General features: G+C 44.2%; 1 protein-coding gene across 1 annotated transcript in view; it reads right to left on the bottom strand.

Moving 5' to 3' along the window:
* XIRP1 (xin actin binding repeat containing 1) overlaps nt 1–6,816 on the bottom strand; it is a 48,474-nt gene extending 41,658 nt beyond the window's left edge. The window contains exon 1 of the mRNA XM_033931726.1: nt 6,692–6,816. The gene's annotated coding sequence lies outside the window, so the exon portion shown is untranslated. The remainder of the gene's footprint in view (nt 1–6,691) is intronic.
* Nucleotides 6,817–21,345: the final 14,529 nt, after the last annotated feature.

The raw sequence follows: 21,345 nt of genomic DNA, 5'->3' as shown, positions 1-21,345 counted from the left end.
AGATTACCTTGAGCTTGCAAGCTGACATGACAGGGGGATAAGGGTGTTAAATAGAGAATGGGGAAAGAGGAGAGGTAGGTTTAGACTAGAGGTCTGCACAGGAATGGGGTTCGCGGGAATCCCGCGGGTCCCTCGGGGGTCCCACGGGAATCCCCCCTAACCCACGGGACTCCCTTCTAGCCCACAGGGACCCCCCTCTAGCCCACGGGACTCCCACGGGGACCCCCCTCTAGCCAACGGGACTCCCACGGGACTGGAAAGCTTTGGAAGCAGGGTTCATCCATATAATATAATGGACATATCAGCCTTAGTAAAAGAGGGGGGTTTATAAGTTAATTACCTAAACAGAAAACAAAAAAAAGGGTTCCACCAAAGAGATTCCTCAAGGAAAACAGCAGCGCAAACACAAAAGAAACTGTGGAATTGATGATCCTGTCAGAAGTAATTGCTGTTTTTTATGGGGACGGGCGGGGATGGAGGTAATTCCTTGCGGGGATGGATGGGGACGGAGAGGATCCTGGCGGGGACGGGCGGGGATGGGTGGGATTTCTGTCCCCATGCAACTCTCTAGTTTAGGCAGAAAAATAAGGAGCTTAATCTTGGCTTTGTTTAGTTTTAGATGGCAGTGAGGCATCTAGACGGCGATATCAAACAGGTAGGCTGAGATTCGGGCCTGAATGTCTTTAGAAATTGTCTGTGAGATGTAGAGAGATAGATCTGCAAGTTGTTGGCAAAGTGGTGATACTGAAAGCCATGGGCGGAGATTAGAGCACCAAAGGAAGAAGGAAAAAAAGAAGTGGTCCCAGGTTAGAGCCCTGAGGTAACCGACCGATAGCAGGATGGCGGTGGCGGAGAATCCACCTGAGCATACGCAAAGAGTTTGATGGGAAAGATAGGAAGGTAAACCACGACATAAAAGAGCCCTGAAACCCAAGGGAGGACAGCATATCGACGAGTAGAAGGTGATCTATCGTGTCAAGAGCTGCATTCCGGAGCTTCCTTTCACATGAAAGAGACTCACGTCGTGTACATTTATGCCACAAACGCTTCCTAAGAAGTGACACCTGCCCCTTTCCTTCCTCCCTTCCCTTTTTTTTGGGTGAGGTTGTTATTTGCCACATGTTATATGAAGAAGATGAGACTGTTTGATATACCTTTGTCTCAACAGACCAGCACCAATAATGTTTGTGTCGGGTTTTCTGAGGCAGCTGGATGCAAAACGCGTCAAGACCCGCCTACGCCTTTGCTCTGCTCCAGCGCAGATAAGTTGGTTTTTTTTTTTTAAAATAACTAATGCAAGATTTAACTAGCAAGATGTTGGAAACTTATCAAATGCAAAGCCATGTTATGTGCTGTGATTGAAAAGAGTTTTTCCTGCTGCTGGAGCTCTGCTCTAAGTCTGGTCTCTCACAAACTTTTTTCTTAGCACTCAAAAAAAAAAAAGTTAACTTGTGTTCGACTTAATAACCGTTTAAGACTCTGGCTGTTATAGTGTATCACATTGTCCTTGGTGACACATTCGGTTATTAAGTATCCCTGGTGTGATGCGTAGCCTAAAAAATCAGCGCCAGAATCATGCCTCCGTAGGTGCTTTTAGGCCTCTAATGCCGCTGTGGGCGTGGCTATCACCAGAAGTAGTGTTATACAACCTAAAGTGCATATGGAGGCACGATTCACATCATAGGTAGGCCAGGAAAACCCTGCTCTACATTTACGAGGCCTACCTTTGCTGGAGTCGAGATTCTTCACCCGGCGCTGTCACATGCTTTTAAAGGCGGCTGCCAACAACGTGCCCGGTTACAGAATGGGTGGCAGTATGAGCTCACGTAGTAATATTTTTAGTGGCGGCGTGCGAATTGTGCAATTACCATGTGGCCATTAATTCCGGAAATAGGAAAATCGGCCAATTTCTGGACCTTAGAACAGTGTTTCTCAACTTGGTCCTGGAGGACCCCCTTGCCAGTCAGGCATTCAGGATATCCACATTGAATTTGTATAAACTTGATTTGCTTACACTGCCTCCATTATATGCAAAAGTCTTTCATGCATGTTCATTGTGGATATCTTGAAAACCTGACTGGTAAGGGGGGTCCTCCAGGATCGAGTTGAGAAACACTGCCTTAATACACGGGAAAAATCCTCATAAGGAGCACGTTAAGGCTTCTTTTGCTGCGGCTTTAGTGAAGGATCACCTGTGTTAACTCTTGTTGCATATTAATTACTGTGTTAACCATTAATGCAGTATGGAAATGTCAAAATATAATATTGTTTTCGGAAGAAAAATTTCCAGATACCTTACTGGGTTCTCATGACCACTCTAGGTTTGCATTTATTTATTTATTAAAATTAATTTGATGCTGCTATATGGCTCAGAGGAGAAAGCGTACATCAATTATTTAAATGAAGGTTGGTGTGAAACCATTAGGAGGTATTGGTTGTTTGGGTTTTTAAAAAAAATATGTGTCACTGCCTGGAGCTGACATGTTCTTTTAAGAGGATGGAAGAACCCATGGAAGCTGATATAGTTAAGAAATTTGCTCAATATTGGGGGTGCCCAAGCACCCACAGAGCTGGCTCCTATGGAAGGACCCTCATATGAGAAAAGGCTTAAGAGATTAAGGCTCTTCTGCTTGGACAAGAGATGGCTGAGGGAGAGATATTATAGCGTTCTATAAAATCCTGAATACAGTGGAACAGGTAAATGTGAATCGATTTGTTTATTCTTTCAAAATGTACAAAAACTAGGGACACTCAAAGAAGTGACATAGTAGCACTTTTAAAGCAAACAGGAGAAAATAATAATTTTTCATTCACTCCCAAATTCTATATGTAGCACCATAAGTTGTGCTTACAAATCAGTGCGTACAACCGATTTACGCCCACAACGTAGGGCTAGATTCACAAAGCAAACTGATCGTGCACTGATCGGATTGCGACCCCTTTACTATCAGATTTCCCTCCGGCATGATTCACTTACCTCTCCTGCGATCCGCTTCAAATCCATGCATGCAAATGAGGTGAAACGCATGCAAAGTAGGCTGGGACGCGATTCACAACACCAAATTTCAGATCCAACTGGGCTGGTCAATCACACGAAGAAGCGCCTGCTGGGGACCAGTTGAAAACGTCTTTCCGACTGGAAGCCCTGCTCTCTGCCCTGCCATCTCTTCTGCCTGCTCGCCCCGAATGCCGCCCTGCTCTGCCCTGCTTCTTATCTCCAGATGCTCACCCCCGCATGCCGCCCTGCTCTGCCTCGATCTTCCCCGAATCTCTCTTGCCGCATCGCCGTTCTCCTGCCCTTCCCCAAAGCTCTCCTGCCCTTCCCCGCCCTGCGATCCTGTGGTTTTAACCCGCGGGTTGAAATCACGGGCTCGCAGGGCTAAAAACTAACAAAAAAAGTTTTAAGTTAAAAAAAAAAAAAGGTCGCGTCTCAGACGGGGATGCGCAGACCATCTAGAGTTGGTCTGCGCATGCATGCGGATCGCACAACAGCAATCCATGCAGGCAGATGGGGGGCGTTCCTCCGATTGCCCCATCTACATATTTTTCATTCCTGAATTTGTCGGACCTGCCCAGATCGGGCTCGATCAGTGAATCTGGGCCTTAATTGTTTAGCAAGGTCAATTTGCACTGATTGGTAATGAACACCTCATAATTGATGCTAACTGGCACAATTTAGAAGTTACACGCACAACTTACACATCAGCTCTAGTGTACAAATCTCAAAAGGGGGCTCGGCCAGGGGAGGAGCATCGGTGGACTGTGGGCGTTCCTAAAAGTTATGCGCAATGATATAGAATATGGCCAGTCTGCGCACAATATAGATGCAGCTATTTAGACCTTGTTTTCCTTGGCCTAAACGGGTGTGCCTAACAATTATGTCATACGCAGGGCAGGATTAATCAATAGGCCAAGTAGGCACGTGCCTAGGGCCCAAAATAGTCAAGGGGGCCCGATGAAGGAGGGCATCAACATTGTTTTTTCCAAATGGCGATGGGCCCCTCCAGCATCGATCACCAACACGGGGCCCCCCCCCCATCAGCAATGCGGCCCCCCTCATCGACGAAAAGTAAGACAAGCAAGCAACGCAGATAAGAAAGGCAACGGGAGCTGTAATTGTGCAAGCGGTGCTGCTTGCCCAAAGCTTCCCTTTGACACAGCTTCCTGTTTCTGCCTGGGCGCATGGTGGGGCGGGGCGGGGCAGGGGACCCAGTGTACTTGGGTGCCTAGGGGCCCTTGATGAATTAATCCTGCCCTGGTCATGCGGTGTTGCTAAGCGTGATGCTACATATGGCGCATGCCTTTTATAGAATCACATTAAATGCCATTCTTGTTGGTGCCAATTCTTTTATGCCAAATTCTATATGTGGCCCTCAGTGTATAGTTAAGGTCTGGAACTCTTCGCTGGGGCAAGTGGTAAAAGCAGCTAATGTAGCTGGGTTAAAAAAAAAAAAAAAGTTTGGACAAATTATTTGAAGCAAAATCCAAAAACCATCACTAAGGTGGAGCTGGGGAAAGCCACAGCTTTTCCATGGAGTTAGGTAGCTAGGAACTTTGCTACTTTATGGGACTCTGCCAGATTCCTGTGACTTGAACTGGTCACCAGTGGAGAAAGGGATACTGGGCTCGACGGATCCTTGGTCTGACCCATTACGGTGACTCTTATGTCATCGTGCATTTCCTTTGTAGAAGAAATGCCACACTGAGAAAAATACGGAGCTAACTGTAGTTATTAGCGTTAGTCTATCCAGGTGCTATTCAGTATCTTGCAGGTTTATGAGGGCAAAATAGTTTGTGAGAAATTATGTTTTCTTATGTATTACGGTTGGTATATTATTGCTATTTAATCTGCTGTTGCGGAGTGTACTGCTCTGTTCACTGCCGCTTCTGTTTGCTCCTGATCTTATTGTCTCTCGTTTGTTCTTTTGTTCCTCTGTTTGACCTTCAAAATTCCAATAAAAATGATATGGGGGGGAAAAAAAAGGCACTCCTATCTGAGTTCAGCCATTTGCTGTGGTATATTCAGGTTTCAAGTTTATTTAAGCTTGATATACCGCTTAACCATTCTAAGCGGTTTACTTAATAATTTAAAAACAGGGGGATCTGACAAATGCAATTCAAATATGATACAGACAAAGGGGAAACTTTACATGATACAAAGGGATGCGGGTGGGATTACAATGTTTCTATGAACCCTCCCCCCCCCTACAAAACAGTGGGAGAGGGAAAAACACAAGGGCATGTAGAATAGCTGAAATCGAATTCCAAGTCTATACCTCATAGACGTCTTTAAAAAGAGAGGTTTTAAGGTTAGATTTGAATTTAGCAGTGTTGGTTTCTTGTCTCATAATTAATGGGAGTGAGTTCCACAACGTGGGAGCTACCACCGAGAAGATTGTTTAACGGGCCATATCGTACACTAACTGCCAAACGGAGGGAATTGCAAGAGCACGGCTGTGAAGGAAACCAGAGGAGAGGCACTAATTAAGGTTTTACAAAACCCTTTTTTTAAAAAAATGAGCATTTTTGCATAGCTACAACGGGGGCCTGAAAAGCAGTGTTTCTGGCCAAAGCTCCTTAAGCGTTGGAGTGAGCCTTGTACTCGCTCTATGGAGCTTGTCACCTCACACCGAGTGCCCCTTTTTCACTATTAATATTTTATTAACACTGTGATATTTAAGAACATAGGAACATAAGAATTGCTGCTGCTGGGTCAGGCCAGTGGTCCATCATGCCCAGCAGTCCGCTCACGCGGAGGCCCTCTGGTCAAAGACCAGCGCCATGAGACTAGCCCTACCTGCGTATGTTCCGGTTCAGCAGGAACTTGTCTAACTTTGTCTTGAATCCCTTGAGGGTGTTTTCCCCTATAACAGCCTCCGGAAGGGCGTTCCAGTTTTCCACCACTCTGGGTGAAGAAGAACTTCCTTACGTTTGTACAGAATCTATCCCCTTTCAATTTTAGAGAGTGCCCTCTCATTCTCCCTACCTTGGAGAGGGTAAACAACCTGTCCTTTTCCACCAAGTCTATTCCCTTTAGAACCTTAAATGTTTCAATCATGTCCCCTCTCAATCTCCTCTGTTCGAGGGAGAAGAGGCCGAGTTTCTCTAATCTTTCGCTGTACGGCAACTCCTCCAGCCCCTTAACCATCTTAGTCACTCTTCTCTGGACCCTTTTGAGTAGTACCGTGTCCTTCTTCATGTACAGCGACCAGTGCTGGACGCAGAACCTCAGGTGAGGGCGCACCATGGCCCGGTACAGCGGCATGACAACCTTCTCCGATCCGTTCGTGATCCCTTTCTTTATCATTCCTAGCATTCTGTTCGCCCTTTTCGCCGCTGCCGCACATTGCGCGGACGGCTTCATCGACATGTCCCTATCCTGCTCTTTTCCCTTAAGCATATTTTTGATATTTATATCATGCACATATGTAATCCTATCAATTTCAAACTCATCCATTTTTATCTAGCCAAGACAGAAAACACAGGATGGGTAAATAACATTCTGCTGCTCGAAAGAGAAGAAAACTCGGCGGTGTACAGGAAAACCTTCTAAATTAAAATAAGTGTTCCCATTGTTCTGCTTGCCAAAGATTTGGTTCAGAACATATCTGTCAGTTCCCACAATCTTGACCTGACTTCATTATCCACAGCTTATCTTTAGCTAATATATACTGCAAAGAAATTTACTTACAGAAGGTATTCCAATTAGTTTTGTGCTGGATCAAATATAAGAGGAAGTTTGTTGCGTTTGAAGTTGCTTTATCCTCCTATGAAGAAACCCTGCTGTACTCTCGCTGTCCGGTTTTCTGTTCTCTGTCTGACCTCTGACAGCTGATTTTATCAAGGGGTGCTGGGCTATGTTGGGAGTGTGAAACCAGGAGTCTATTTTTAGGGAATATGGAAGCAGCTATTTTATCAGTCTGAGTCAGCCACGGCGTTTTAGAGACCAGGGGAAGATCTCATGCCCTGACTCTACTGAATGAGAGAGAATGCCGAGGGGGAACCTACTGAAGTCAACAGGAGAACTTGTCCTTCCCACAAATCAAGCTAGGCCCCGGCTTCTCAGCAGAAATTCAGAGGATGGGGAAATGGATCTCTTTCCTGAGTCACTGTCACTTAGTCTTAGAAGGTCGTGTCACAGACTCATACCGTGGTCACAACACATTTACCACATGAGATACACAAATTGGCAAGAATCTTTAATAACTATAAGATGAATCTTCATAAGAACTAATTATATTTTGCATTCATACATATTGATTTCTTACGGCTCTCATTTTGCCTTCTGGCATTTTCTGTAGTTATTCAAATCTTAACTATATTACAATATTATACAAATACTGTAAGTAGCAATTAAACCATATGGAGTGACTATTGGTTGAAAGAAATTAGTTAAATGGCTCATTTATAATTCTGAAAGTTTGATTGTCACACAGGTCGATTCAGCCCTGATTCTTTAAGCTTTTGTAGGCCAAAGGTCACCACATTTTCAGGTTTTCTCTAATGACAGCTTGTAATAAATGAACCTATGCAAGAGATATCCAGGTGTGAAATTAAAACAAGTCCATATTTAACATAGCTCCATAAAGAAACTTGGGTCACAAAGAAGATGGAGCCAACCTACAAGGGGGTGCTGAAAAGTTCTCAGCTCAAGCAACCAACCTCCTGAATTCTGAGTGTTATTTTGCCATTGTAGGTGAAAAGAGTGTTATCTTATTTTGTTAAGTGCCAATTTGCAGAAATGAAATTCTCTGTTTTGACATTGTTTCAGATCATTGATTGAACCATATCCACCTCATTCTCTTCTTGGTTGGGCTGAGAACTTTTCAGCACTCCCTTGTAGTATGAAGACTTTCAGTCTCTGGTAACCAGAGCCGATACTGTGATGTCATAATGCCTCATTCAACCAATAAGACCTAACCTCATCAGTGATGTCACAATGATTGTCCTATACTTGGCTCACTTTGATTACATGTGAAGGGATGTTGAAAAGTTCTCAGTCCACCAACCAACTTCTTTAATTCTGAGCGTTATTTTGCCACTTGTAGCTGAAACGAGTGTTTCTTATTTCGTTAAGTACGAAGTTGCAGAAATGAGGTTCTCTGTTTTGACATTGTTTCAGATCATTGATTGAACCATATCCACGTCATTCTCTTCATGCTTCAGCTGAGAACTTTTCAACACTCCTCTTGTAAGTGTCAGCACCTATGTACTGTATGTAGGTTCTGAAATATTCTTTTACATGTGTAAATATTGGCATTTACAAGTAGCAATGTTCCTCCATTGTTGTTTAGCAGGTTCACAAGTGTATAATGAATGATCCTGCTACAAGTGTAGTTTTGAAGAAGCTCTATGTCGGCAGATCCTTTTCTAAAATACTGGTGGAATTGGCCGTATCCCTATTTCTATCCCTATTACTATGTTCTTTCTAAAATGGGCCTTCATGTGTTTTGATTTCAATGTAACTCAGCGTATCATCTGTCTACTGAGTAACAAATTTACCCCTCCCCCCTTTTAAGAAGCTACGTTAGGGTTTTTTAAAAGCACCGCTCCGACACTCATAGGAATTCTATGAACGTCAGAGCTTTTACCGCCGTGGCCGGTAATAAAAAAAACCCTAAGGCGGCTTCATAAAAAAAGGGGGGGGGGAGTGGGTAAAAGTAGGGCCCATTTTTATCAAGCTGCGGTAGAAGTTTTTAGCGCGAGCTGGCACGTAAATACTCTAACGCTCATAGAATTCCTATGCATATTGAAACACTCACCTCATCAGCTTGTGCTAAAAATTTCTAGCGCAGCTTGATAAAAGGTGTGTGTGTGTGCATGCGTGTGGTTATTTCTAGAGTTTATATTCTGCACTATCAGTCAATTCCAGGTGGATCATCTGTCTTTCCATCTCCCCAGTGGCGTACCTAGGGTATGTGGCACCTGGGGCCCATCATTTTTTGACACACACCCCCCATGTAAAAAATATTTTTTGTAATAACCATGAAACGGTATGCATGGTCAGAATAGAAACAGGGAGTGAAAATATTATTTTATTGAACCTCAAATATTCCATTGGAATATTCCTTTATTCCAAACATAACATAACATAAATTATGTCTGAATTGTCATGACATCAGAAGTACGTATGGACTAGTTGTAGGTGATGCTTGGGACAGTTCTGATTGTGTTAGTTCGGTTTTATGGGTTTTTTGAATAGAAGGGTTTTTATTTCTTTTTTGAAGGTTTTGCAGTCTGTGGTCGAGGTCAATAGGTTGTAGAGTTGGGGGTCGAGTGTTGCAGCTCGAATGGCTAGGAGGTTGTCGAACAGTTTTTTCTTTTGACGTTTTTGGTTGGAGGGTGTGTGAATGGTGCGTGAGTTCTCCTATGTCTGTTTGAAGTGGATTGAATTATTTAGCTGAAGAAATTAGTTACCCCCCATTCCACACATATTAATTTTCTTCCATTTTTGTTCCCATTATAAAAAACACTGATAAGTTCCCAGAAAAAAAAATACATTGAAATAAGAAGTGAAAACAAAGGCCCCTACAGATGAGAATATAAAATTAGAATAGCCTAACTGGGTCAGACCAATGGTCCATCATGCCCAGTAGCCCATTCTCATGGTAGCCAATCCAGGTCACTAATACCTGGTCAAAACCCAAAGAGTAGCAACATTCCATGCTACCGATCCAGGGCAAGCAGACACTTCCCCCATGTCTTAATAACAGATTATGGACTTTTCCTCCAGGAATTTGTCCAAATCTTTCTTAAAACCAGCTACACTATCTGCTTTTACCATAACTTCTGGCCACTTCATTTTTAAGTTTAGATCTTTCCTTTCAAACAGAGACCTTGCTAGATGTCAAATACAGCACAAGGTAACTTCACATGGACTTAGCTGTGCAGGAAATGTGAATCTCCTCATACACCCACCTATAGTGCAAAAATGTGCAAAGGTCTGGTTTTTTCTTTTGATCACTACATAGCCTAATGCCACACAAGCAGCGCTGTTACAATAGGTCAATGCTAAGGTTAACAAAGATTCCTTCCTTGGACCACAAGGAGATACTGACAAACCACTGGAAGAGATCCCAAAACAACTACCTAGGCACAATACCCAAAGACCCACTCAGTGTGTGAACCGGTTGAGTGGAGTGGACTAACTGGGGGGTGGAAATGGGCCCGGAGTTTGCTCAGGAGAATTTCCCAGACCACCTCTTCCTCTCAACACATTGACACACTGCCACCATCAACACCACCACTAGGAACACCAGCAATGCTTATAAACTTTATAAAACATATTATTACATTTTTTTACAAAGCACATATTTTAACTGAACTCTCTGACATCCTCAGCCTTTCCATTCACAAAAATAGAAGGAAGAAAAGTTCCCATTTTCTGCTGTCTCATGTCCACGGCCTATACAATATTTTTCTTCTGCAGACCCTTCAAAAGTCTGACCAAATCCTCATTTCACTTGAATTATAAAGTACTGAGGATGCCATCTCTCCCCAGTCCCAGGTCCTAAAGTCTGAGACAGTAGCGCAAACTGCCCGATTCAGGAAGAAAAATTTCGATTCAGCCTATTTAATTGGTTTTTCGATTCGATTTTCCTGCCCAGTTGGGTGATTTTTTTTCAAAAATCCTGGTGGGTTTTATAGCTTTTTCACCCCCTTTGGCTTCTCCTAACCACACTGTGGTGTAAATAAAATAAAGAAACAAAAAGGACTTTTCCTCTCTCTGTTAAATCCTAGCTCACGTTTGCGGTCTAACACTAGCTCTGGCAGGATACACATTTCAAATCTGACATATTGTAATCACAAAACAGAAAATAAAATTAATTTTTCTACCTTTTGTTGTCTGGTTATTTTTCAAATCTTGTTGGTCCCAGGCTCTGGTTGCTTTCTGATAACTTGCTTGCCAGGGTCTCCTTCTTTCTTCATGCTAACCATCCATCTGCCATCTCTGTCCTCCCTTTCCATTTCCCTTCCCACCCCAGGAAGTCTGGTATCTTTCCTTTTTTTCATCTCCCTCCACAGATCCACCTTTTCTTAACTACCCTTTCATCCGGCATCTCTCCCTCCTTCCCCACCACCCACCATCTCTCCCTTTCTTTTCCCAATTACCCTCCTATCCAGTATCTTTATCCCTCCTCCACACCATCCCTTGTGTCCAATTTCTCTCCCTTTCTGTTCCTTCCCTCCCTAAATCCCATGGTCCATCATCTCTCTCCCTCTCCTCTATTTTCAGACCCATTATTTCTTCCCCCCCAAAGTCTGGCATATGCATGTCTCTTTGAACACCCGTTCCCTCTGTGTACTTCTACACCAGGGTCCCCCCCCAAAGACCTGTCCCCCCCCTTAAAGGTCTGCATCTCACCCATGAAGGCCTGTCCCCCCCTTGAAGGCCTGTCCCACCCCCTTGTAGGCCTGTCCCCCCTTAAAGGCCTGTCCCACCCCTTGTAGGCCTGTCCCCCCCCCTTAAAGGCCTGCCTGCCTGTCCCCCCCTTGAAGGCCTACTTACCTGTCCCCCCCCCGAAAGCCTGTCTCCTCCCATGAAGGCTTGTCCCCCCACCTTTAAGGCCTGCATCTCCCCCTGAAGGCCTGTTCTCCCCCTTTAAGGCCTGCATCTCCTCCTGAAGGCCTGTCCCCCCCCTTGAAGGCCTGCACTCCCCGAAGGCTTGCACCCTCCCGAAGGCTTGCACCCCCTTGAAGTCCTGCACCCCCCGAAGGCCTGCACCCCCTTGAAGGCCTGTCCCACCCTTTGAAGGCCTGTCCCACCCCTTGAAGGCCTGTCCCCCCCTTGAAGGCTTGTCCAACCCCTTATAGGCCTATCCCCCCCCCTTAAAGGCCTGCCTGCCTGTCCCCCTCTTGAAGGCCTGCCTGCCTGTCCCCCCCCCAAAAAAAAGCCTGTCTCCCCCCATGAAGGCTTGTCCCTCCCCCCTTTAAGGCCTGCATCTCCCCCTGAAGGCCTGCCTGCCTGCCCCACCCTGAAGGACCGCTCGCCCCCCCACCCCACCCCGATGTCCGGTTCTACCCCTCTGGCCTCCCCACACCATTTAGAATAGGGAAGCAGCCTGCAGCAAGATCGCGATGTCAGCGATCTTAAGCTGCTTGTGCTGTCCTCCGCCGCGGACCCGCCCCCCTCCTCTAACGTCAGTGGAGGAGTTGCCGTACAATGAGAGATTGGAGAAATTGGGCCTCTTCTCCCTTGAAAAGAGGAGACTGAGAGAGGACATGATCGAAACGTTCAAAATATTGAAGGGAATAGACTTAGTAGATAAAGACAGACTGTTCACCCTTTCCAAGGTAGGGAGAATGAGAGGGCATTTTCTAAAGTTGAAAGGGGATAGATTCCGTACAAACGTAAGGAAACTCTTCTTCACCCAGAGAGTGGTGGAAAACTGGAACGCTCTTCCGGAGTCTGTTATAGGGAAAACACCCTCCAGGGTTTCAGGACAAAGTTGGACAAGTTCCTGCTAAACTGGAATGTACGCAGGTGAGGCTGGACTCATTTAGAGCACTGGTCTTTGACCTGAGGGCCACCGCGTGAGCAGACTGCTGGGCATGATGGACCACTGGTATGACCCAGCAGCGGCAATTCTTATGTTCTTTTCTTTTATCTATTTCTTTTAACTGTTTTCTTTGCTATTTTCTTTGTTTTCTTTAACTGTTTTCTTTGATTTTATCTATTTCTTTTAATTGTTTTATCTATTTATTTTAACTGTTTTCTTTGCAATCTTTTTATATTGTACACCCTTTAGACACTTGTTTTGATAGACGGTATATCAAAAATAAAGAAACTTGAAACTTGGACTAGCGTTGCTGAGGTCTTACGACATCACAGTGCTGAGTTGTATGACATCATCTGACTCAGTGACTTCATCTGACTCAGATCTACATGATCTGACCTGGAACGGTGTTACGGAAACTATTAGTGCTGTAACTATCTTTAATGCAGCTTCTGACAAGCTCTCAGGCTTCACAGTCCGAGTCATCTTACACATGGGGCAATGCATGCAAACTAAAGATGGACCTGTCGCCTGATAAGTTACCCTGGGATATTTATGGACATCACAGTGACGTGCTGTCATTGATAAAATGGGAATCGTTGAGACGTCTTTTTTTTTTTTTTTCTCTCTCTCTCTTGCAGTTTTCTCCACGTCTTTAACATTCTGAGATATATTTGTTACTGAAATTCTAATCGAATCCTTTCTGTGCTTCACCGTTTGCTCAGGATTATTTGAGTAGTTCATTTTCTTGAGAAAATCATTATAGTTGAGGTCAAAGTACTTGGGATTCTGGGCTACTATAACCACTTAAGGAGTCCAAGGCAACATTTCTTGAATGGGCCCCTGTTATTTTATTATTTTTTTTTTGTAATCATTTTTTATTAGAAAGGGTGGGCCCCTGTTATTTTTAAATAGGCCCAAATACGGAGAAGTATAATAGCAAACCCTCTGTGCAAAAAAATATATACAGTACTTCAATAACAATTTATCACAGTGTATGCATTACAAAACATAGGGCTCCTTTTACAAAGGTGCGCTAACCCCACGCAACGCGGCTAGAACTAACGCCAGCTCAATGCTGGCGTTGGCTTCTAGCGCACGCGGCATTGCAGCATGCGCTCTTCTGCGCGTCAATGCCCTAACGCAGCTTAGTAAAAGGAGCCCATAATCGTTAAATATACGAATAAAAATAAAAAAATTTTAAGTGACGTGCTCAGACCAATCACCCGAGGGCTCATTGGGTTCAAGCGACAGTGGCTCATGGGACCATCCCAGCACTCCAAAAGTCCCATACCGCCCCAAACCTTCAAATAAAGCCAAGATACGTATCGTTGCCTTACCGGCGCTGTTATTCCATTTCTGCCACTGCCTCCGCAGCCTTTGATGTCGTTCACCACAACATCCTAATCTTCCAACTCTCTGAAATAGGCATAAGCTCCACTGTCCTAGATTGGTTCTCGAAATTCCTATGCTTCCGCTCCTACACCGTTAACACAAACGGTACCTCATCCCCCCCCTGGAAGCCGAAATGTGGAGTCCCACAAGGCTCACCCCTCTCCCCTATCCTTTTCAACATCTACATGTCCTCTCTGAAACTCTTTCATCTATCCCCCCTAGAAACTCTCTACTCCTACGCTGACGACATCCTCATCCTCTTAGAGACCGACTCGAACCTCTCTAACCTCGCTGACAACATATCCTCTTGTATTACGAACCTCCATTCCTGGGCCCAATCTGTACAAATGAAACTAAATGAGTCCAAAACAAAACTACTTTGGCTTGGCCCTATTTCAGATCATTTACCCACCTCCATCCCACTACCTTCCGGCCCCACTCTTCAGCTTGAGTTTACAAGCAAAGTCCTAGGCATCATCTTAGACTCCTCTCTCTCCTTCAATGATCACCTCAACTCCCTGGTAAAAAAATGCTTCTTTAGCCTCCATATGTTGAGGAAAGTAAGATCCTGCTTTCATCATTCTCACTTCGCCATCCTCGTTCAATCCACCATCCTCTCTAGACTGGACTACTGCAACTCCATCTATATAAGCCTAACTAAGAAAAACCTCCACAGACTTCAGCTAATTCAGAACGCCACGGCCAAGCTTATTTTCGCAAAAGGCAAGTTTGATCATGTCTCCCCACTCCTCTCCAAGCTTCACTGGCTCCCAGTATACTCCAGAGTCCTCTATAAATGTGCCTGCTTAGCCTTCAAGATTCTACATGGTATCCTTCCCCCCGTTATCCCACTCCTTTGGAATTCCTCTAACCCACTCTCCTCTAGATCCTCCCAAAAACTGAAACTATCTTTCCCATCTACAAAAGGTATATCCCGCGCAGGAAAACTTGGAACATCCCTCCCCTTTAGAACCACAGAATTCTGGAACAACCTCTCATCCCCGCTCAGAAATTCTAGCTCCTTCCAATCCTTCCGTAAACACTTGAAAACTTGGCTCTTTTCAAAAATCTAATCACCCCCGCTCTCTAGTACCCTGCCCCTCTCTTATCTTCTCAGTCCCTCTCCTATATCCATCTTTGTAGTTCCTTTCCTCTCAACCTCTGTAAACCGTGCCGAGCTCTGCACTTGCGGAGATGGTGCGGTATACAAACCTAAGGTTTAGTTTAGTTTAGTTTAGTTTACCTCATCCAGCCCATTGTTTTCTTGTCAAACCCTTAACCTTATGAAGAGTCTAAAAACTTTCACCACCCCCTATCTATAAGAATAAGTTTGTAGATTAGAGCCTGTCTTTCTGACCTGTTTTCTCTTTAGCTCTATCTTAATTTGTTTGTGATGTAACCACTTTGAATGAACTTGTTCATGAAGGTGGTATAAAAATCCAAAGATGATAACTTTTCAGGTTTTCAAGTTTTTCATAAACACTTGCTTCTGTGAACAGTGTGACATCTACTCCATTCCCAGTTGACCATGGTCCTTTTCCAGGATTTTCTTCTGTGAACTCTGAACAGAAGTACAGTCATACCTTGGTTTGCGAGTAACGCGGTTTGCGAGTGTTTTGCAAGACAAGCAAAACATTCTCGCAAATCGTGACTCGCAAACCGAGCATTGACTCAATTTGTGAGCACCCCCAGCTCGAACTGGCATTGGTCCCCTTGCCCATGAACACCCGTCCCCCGAGAACTGGCATCACCCGCCCATCCAAACAAGCCCCTTACCCCATCTGGCACCGGCACACAGCACCAACCCACAGGATGTGCCGATGCCAGTGAACGAAGATCCCGCCTCTTGCCTGGGCTGGGCTTTGAGCATCTATGCATGCTCAAGGCCTTCTGGCTCTCGTTCTCTCCATCACCACCAAAAAACATTAATTAATGCAATTACTTCTCTGAACAAATGGGTGGTGTTGCATTAAAAGTCCAAAACCTTTTTCTCAATTCTCCCAAGTCCTTTGCTCTCACGTTTAACGCTCAAAATCTCATTACTGTCTTAACTTTCGGCCCGTCTTTATGCCGGCTCTCCCCGACTCAGATCTGGGTTTCACCAGTCGGCTTCCTCAGGAGGAGAAGCCATCTACCCTACATGAAATATCTCATTAATGCCTCATACCACTTCATTAATTTGCATGAAGTCAAATGTTTTAAGACTGTAATGAGATTTTGAGCATTGAACCTTTAGGCCTGATTTCAGGATCGACCATTCCTACTTTTTGACCTTTTTTATCCATTCATCAACATATGATTATTCTATTTCTTAATGGCAATATTTCATTTATTAAACCTTTTGCCTATTTTATATCGGGTGCAACTTTTTATTAGTCTAGTTTATATTTAGATTTTAATAAATGTATTTTTATATTTGATGTATATTTTTTATTTTTATTTCTATTTTTATTACTTATTTCCTAAGGGATTTTCAGTAGTTTGGTTTATATCCACATTTGTTTTTACCATCGAATTCTCATATTTTAGGCATGTATTCCCATTCATCCTCATTTTCTTTTCTCGCAGTTCATACCGTAGCTGGCCTTCACTCCATTCACTCACAGTTGGGTATCCTCATTTCGATTGCCTTAGCATGAGTCACACTGAGATATGGCATTTTATCTTTGTTTTGACCGAATCATGTCTATAATGGTTCATAGACAACGGCGTGAAAGACAAAGGCGCGCCCGGACAATTGAGCGCAGCGCGGAGGTGAACGCCGCTCTAAATTACTGTTTTTAGGGCTCCGACGGGGGTGTGTGGGGGGAAACCCCCCACTTTACTTAATAGACATTGCGCCGGCGTTATGGGGGTTTGGGGGGTTGTAACCCTCCACATTTTATTGTAAACTTAACTTCTTCCCTAAAAACAGGGAAAAAGTGAAGTTTTCAGTAAAATGTGGGGGGTTACAACCCCCCAAACCCCCCACAACGCCCCCACAACGCGGCGCAATCTCTATTAAGTAAAGTGGGGAGTTCCCCCCCACGCCCCCCCGTCGGAGTCCTAAAAACAGTAATTTAGAGCGGCGCGCGCCTCCGTGCTGCGCTCAATTGTCTGGGCGCGCCTTTGTCCTGGCGCGCTTTTGACCTGACACCGTCTATAATAGGCCACACACACCTACGTATATTCCTCATTTTCACTTGGCTCACCAACTATTGGTATTATCACAATTTTGTCACTATTTGTCACCGTTTCACATATCTATTCTACACCATTTGTCAACATTACCACATCACTAACGTTCTCACACAATTGACACATAGTCTTTTCCATATAACAGTTTTATTCAAGTAACTTTTAGGACCCCTGAAGAAGACGGTTTAGTTGAAACACGGACCGTGTTTGGTCCCTATCCTTTATCACATATGTGTATTTCATTGATGTGTCACATTCTGCTGTGTGAATATAATCCTGCATCTTGAACATTATTTCCGCAGACCTTCTTTGCTTTTGGCTGCTATCCTCCTCCTACTGCGGAAGTGTTAGGCTTTGTTTTTGCTTTCTAGAAACATTTTGTCTGAATTTCTCACTAAAGATCCTCTTTGCTACCACAGAAAGAAATAACCATCAATATAGTAATCTTTTATTTATTTTTTTTTCTTATACTGCCCCAATCTGTTGAAATTCTCTGTATTATTAGTTTTTCCTCCATCTCCCATAAGCAGTGCTTCAGAAAAAGCTTCAATATATATCAAAGACCTTAGCCCCTCCCCCAGCTTCTGGAAAGCTCTCTTCACAACACGTGTACTATTTGTGGCCAGACTATTTATCACCAGGTGGATTAAAAAATCAGCTTTAGAATCTTTCCTCACTTCTCTGATGGCACTCCAGCGTGTATTCCTTCTAGTCAAGAATCCCGGAAGACATTTCACTTGGTTGGGTGGACTGTGTTCCCAAGTTAATGCTTCTGGAACGGGGTCCCCTAGCAACAAGTACTTTGCTTTCATCTGTTTTGTCAATGCTTTGAATTACTCATTATGCCTCTAGATCCATCTCAGTTTATTATCTGGGGCATTATAATTATCCAATGCAACAAAAGAATTTTGTAAGGGCAACAATTTTGAGGATGGAATCGGATACCTCTTTGCCACATTTCACAATCTACCTGAACCTACTTGTAGTCCATCTATTCTTATGTTGATTGTTCTCTGTGGCAGTGGGCCTAAATTGTCTGTATGCCGTGCAATCCTGTAAAAGTGAGAGAGGACAAGTGCTGCCTGAATTATGTATTTATCCCCTACTAGCAGGGATTTTCAACAGTTTACTTGCCAGTAAATTAGCAGCTCACCAACAGATATTTGTGTAGAAGGCAAAAAGATAGTCAGAAGGTCTGTCCTCTCAGAAAGAGAGAGAGAAAGAATCCCCCCATTGCCCCAGATACATTAGGTAGATTGTGAGCCCACCAGGACAGACAGGGAAAAATGCCTGAGTACCTGAATAAATTCATGTAAACCATTCTGAGCTCCCTTGGGAGAACAGCATAGAAAATTGAATAAATAAATAGAGTGAAAAGTTTCAGCCTTTGATAACTAGAGCTGGTATTGTGATGTCACAATGCCTCATTCCACCAATGCCTAAGAGCCAACCTCATCAGTGATGTCACAATGGCTTGATTGTCCTACACTTCACTCACTTGTACTACATTATGATTTCTAGAGTGGCGCAGTGGTTAAAGCTAAAGCCTCAGCACCCCGAGGTTGTGGGTTCAAACCCACACTACTCCTTGTGACCCTGGGCAAGTCACTTAATCCCCCCCTCCCCTCATTGTCCCAGGGACTCTAGATAGATTGTGAGCCCACCAGGACAGAGAAAAATGCCTGAGTACCTGAATAAATTCATGTAAACCATTCTGAGCTCCCTTGGGAGAACAGCATAGAAAATTGAATAAATAAATAGAGTGAAAAGTTTCAGCCTTTGATAACTAGAGCTGGTATTGTGATGTCACAATGCCTCATTCCACCAATGCCTAAGAGCCAACCTCATCAGTGATGTCACAATGGCTTGATTGTCCTACACTTCACTCACTTGTACTACATTATGATTTCTAGAGTGGCGCAGTGGTTAAAGCTAAAGCCTCAGCACCCTGAGGTTGTGGGTTCAAACCCACACTACTCCTTGTGACCCTGGGCAAGTCACTTAATCCCCCCCTCCCCTCATTGTCCCAGGGACTCTAGATAGATTGTGAGCCCACCAGGACAGGGAAAAATGCCTGAGTACCTGAATAAATTCATGTAAACCATTCTGAGCTCCCTTGGGAGAACAGTATAGAAAATTGAATAAATAAATATATATACCTTCTTTCTTTATTCTTATTTTTGAAGTCCAGCAAATTCCAAAATAACTAATCACTACAGGAAAACAAAGTCAGTAGAGATCTGGAAAGCAAAAACCAGAGCCAAATAGTAAAATAAGGAACAAAAGAACCCAGAAATCGCTTATCAGCTTGGAACTCAGTTGTCTATAGCAGAGCGTCTCAAAAGTGATGAGACCTCTGTGCCAGGAGCCCCTGCACTAGCACGGTAGCAGAACGAGACTTGGGGGTAATCGTCAGTGAGGACATGAAGTCTGCCAATCAAGTGGAGCAGGCTTTGTCCAAGGCAAGACAAATCATGGGCTGCATACGAAGGGGTTTCGTCAGTCGTAAGGCGGAAGTCATTAGGCCATTGTATAGATCCATGGTGAGGCCCCACCTGGAATACTGTGTGCAATTCTGGAGGCCGCATTATCGCAAGGATGTGCTGAGACTGGAGTCGGTGCAAAGAACGGCCACCCGGATGGTCTCGGGACTGAAGGATCTACCGTACGAAAAACGGCTTGACAAATTGCAGCTGTACTCGCTCGAGGAGCGCAGAGAGAGGGGGGACATGATCGAGACGTTCAAGTATCTTACGGGCCGCATCGAGGCGGAGGAAGATATCTTCTTTTTCAAGGGTCCCACGACAACAAGAGGGCATCCGTTGAAAATCAGGGGCAGGAAACTACGAGGTGACACCAGGAAATTCTTTTTCACTGAAAGAGTGGTTGATCGCTGGAATAGTCTTCCACTACAGGTGATTGAGGCCAGCAGCATGCCTGATTTTAAGGCCAAATGGGATCGGCACATGGGATCTATTCACAGGGCAAAGATAGGGGAGGGACATTAAGGTGGGCAGACTAGATGGGCCGTGGGCCCTTATCTGCCGTCTATTTCTATGTTTCTATGTTTCTATGTTTCTATGATCCCTGTGTAGAAAGGGGGAGTTACCCAGATTGCCTAGTGAGGTTGATCTCACCATTTTAATCTATTTTCTATTAAACTGGTTTTGGATCACCCAGAAACTACAATTCCACTTCGTTTGTTTGGTCTCTGATTTTTGTGTGGAACACTGAAGTCTTCTTTTTTTTTCTTTTTATAAGGAGACCTCGGTGCCAGAAACCCCTGCAGCAGATAGTAGATTACTAGATCCCTGTGTATTACTGTCAAGACACCCAGTGGCAGAGTGCTGTGTACATTAGGGATGCCATGTTGGAAGGGCAAGAGTAAGCCATAGACAAATAAGCACGTACCTAGGACCTGAGTGTTTAGCAAGGGACCTCTCGGATATACTAATTCAATGGCTTCCCAAGAGAGATTTTTTGCATTGCTAAATTAGCAAGTGTGGTGGTAGTGCTGGTGATGGGGGAGATGATTGATTTATTTATTCAACTTTCTATATCATTCTCCCAGGGAAGCTCAGAACGGTTTACATGAATTTATTCAGCTACTCAAGCATTTCCCCCTGTGTGTCCTGGTAAGCTCACAATCTATCCAATGTACCTGGGGCAATGGGTGTGTGTGTAGGGGGGGGAGGGGATTAAGTGAATTGCCCAAGGTCACAAGGAACAGTATGGCTTTAAACCCACAACCTCAGGGTGCTGAGGCTGTAGCTTTAGGCACTGTGGCACTCTAGAAATTATAATGTTGTAAAAATGAGCCATGTATAGGACAATCAAGCCATTGTGACATCACTGATGAGGTTAGTTCTCAGGCATTGGTGGAATGAGGCATTATGACTTCATAATACCAGCTCTGGTTACCAGAGACAAACTTTTCACACTATTTATTTATTCGCTTTCTATATCGTTCTCCCAAGGGAGCTCAGCACAGTTTACATGAATTTATTCAGGTATTCAAGTATTTTTCCCTGTCTACCCTGGTGGGCTCGCAATCTATCTAATGTACCTGGGGCAATGGGGGGATTAAGTGACTTGCCCAGGGTCATAAGGAGCAGTGTGGGTTTGAACCTACAACCTCAGGGTGCTGAGGTTGTAGCCTTTACCACTGCGCCACAAGGTGAGATGTATGCCTGTCTGTCTGTCCTCCTTAGGCTATGTGAATTATCCTCCTGTCAGCAGAAGTTGTTGAACAGCACTTATCTACGGCTTCTTCCTC

The sequence above is a fragment of the Geotrypetes seraphini genome, chromosome 2, assembly GCF_902459505.1.
Source record: "Geotrypetes seraphini chromosome 2, aGeoSer1.1, whole genome shotgun sequence".
NCBI classification, from domain to species: Eukaryota; Metazoa; Chordata; class Amphibia; order Gymnophiona; family Dermophiidae; genus Geotrypetes; species Geotrypetes seraphini.
This window is presented reverse-complemented; position numbering and strand designations above follow the sequence as displayed.